The sequence below is a fragment of the Nanorana parkeri genome, unplaced genomic scaffold (genome assembly GCF_000935625.1).
Source record: "Nanorana parkeri isolate BGI_ZX_2015 unplaced genomic scaffold, ASM93562v1 scaffold1877, whole genome shotgun sequence".
Lineage (NCBI taxonomy): Eukaryota > Metazoa > Chordata > Amphibia > Anura > Dicroglossidae > Nanorana > Nanorana parkeri.
Genome location: NW_017308145.1, coordinates 122,955 through 124,988, shown reverse-complemented (window position 1 = coordinate 124,988; position 2,034 = coordinate 122,955). Strand labels below are relative to the sequence as shown.

The 2,034-nt window shown below is 47.9% G+C and overlaps 1 protein-coding gene across 1 annotated transcript in view; it reads right to left on the bottom strand.

Moving 5' to 3' along the window:
• Window positions 1-2,034, bottom strand: part of APLP1 (amyloid beta precursor like protein 1) — a 16,842-nt gene that overhangs the window by 7,850 nt on the left and 6,958 nt on the right. The gene's annotated exons all lie outside the window — the stretch shown is intronic.

The following is a 2,034-nucleotide window of genomic DNA, read 5'->3' as shown; positions in this document are numbered from 1 at the left end:
CCCCCCTTTAAATTATGGAGTTCAGGTGCTCCCAATGAAGGTTCTGTTAATGCTACAACATACAAAGACATTGTAGACAATTGTGCTCTTCCAAAATTGGGTTAAGACCCTTTTCTGTTCCACCATGACAGTCCCCTGTGCACAAAGCCAGCTCCATAAAGACATGGTTGGACCAGATTGGTGAGGAGGAACTCAAGTGTCCTGCACATGGCCCAGACCTAAACCCTACTGAACACCTTTGGGATGAACTGGAATACAGACTGTGAGCCTGGTCTTCTCATCCAACATCAGTACCTGACCTTTCAAAGGGGCACACATTCCCACAGACCCCCTCCAAAATCTTGTGGAAAGCCCCCCAGAAGAGTGAAGGATGGCATAACCACAAAGAGGGTACCAACTCCATGTTAATGACCATGGTTTTGGAATAAGATATCCAACAAGCTCATGGTGTGATGGTCAGGTGTCCATGTAGTACACCTTTATTGAAACAATCGCAGTCAGATGAACTGGGAACAACACATTCCTTATAGGTGCCCATGAGTGAAAAGGTCAGATGACCATGGAAAGACACATCCCTTAAGGTGCCCATGGGTGATAAGATCAGATGACCATGGAAAGACACATCCCTTAAGGTGCCCATGGGTGATAGGGTCAGATGACCATGAAAAGACACATCCCTAAAAGTGCCCATGGGTGATAAGGTCAGATGACCATGGAAAGACACATCCCTTAAGGTGCCCATGGGTGATAGGGTCAGATGACCATGAAAAGACACATCCCTAAAAGTGCCCATGGGTGATAAGGTCAGATGACCATGGAAAGACACATCCCTTAAGGTGCCCATGGGTGATAGGGTCAGATGACCATGGAAAGACACATCCCTTAAGATGCCCATGGGTGATAAGGTCAGATGAACATGAAAAGACACATCCCTTAAGGTGCCCATGGGTGATAGGGTCAGATGACCATGGAAATACACATCCCTTAAGGTGCCCATGGGTGATAAGGTCAGATGACAATGGAAGGACACATCCCTTAAGATGCCCATGGGTGATAAGGTCAGATGAACATGAAAAGACACATCCCTTAAGGTGCCCATGGGTGATAAGATACCCCTCATTATTTGCAGCACCAATGGGCCCACCATGAAGACCAAATTTATACTTTCTGCCCCTCGAGGCTCACTGTCTTGTGCTGCCTTTTCCAATCCCAGTTGACTACCAAGCCTTGCTATCGAGAGCAGATGCCATAGCCGCACAAGGCAAGATGCAGCTGGAGATGTAGATCTTAAAGAGACTATTTGTCCATTCTGAGGCAGTACACCTTTAAATGATGACTAGAAAAGTTGGACAAGCTGTGGATCTCTGCTGGCCTTCATGGGCCCACCATCAAGGACAGCAGTTTGGTTCTCTAGGTAAAGACCAGAGAGAGTGAGCTGTACATATACATTACCAAATGCAAAAACTGTTGATGGCAACGAAGTCCTGGCCATATTATATTGGAAGGCATGGTGATCATCTAAATCCAGTGGTGTGCCAGCGGCAGGGTTACAGGTGCTCCCCACCCTGGGTGCATCACCGCCGTCGTCGGACAGACTGATCCCCTGCCTGCCAGTCCCTGTATAGTTCCGGTGGTAAGGTCACTCATCAGAGAAACCAAACTTCTCAGGTAGGCACCACATTGACCTGCCAGTGAAACAAGGGAAAGGGGGGGAGGGGGGCATTCCACAGGGAATGGTCGGTGAGAATTTCAATTGGTAGAATGCCCTTTAGAACGGCCTTCTAAAACGACGCCCATGATAACCATCATCTGCTACTACAAAACAGTGTTTATTTTTTGGCTGATAATTTTAGTTCCTGCACCGGTGGAGGAGGGGCGCAACCAGCGTCACGCAGCTTTTAAAGCTTTAATCCTCCACTTCTTCATGGCCTTCAGTCCCACGCGGCACAAAAAGCTCCTTCCTTCGCAGCGGCCACCAAGTCTTATCATCTCCCCGGGTTCAATTCCAGTTTTTTTTTTTCCCCCTGGAATGGA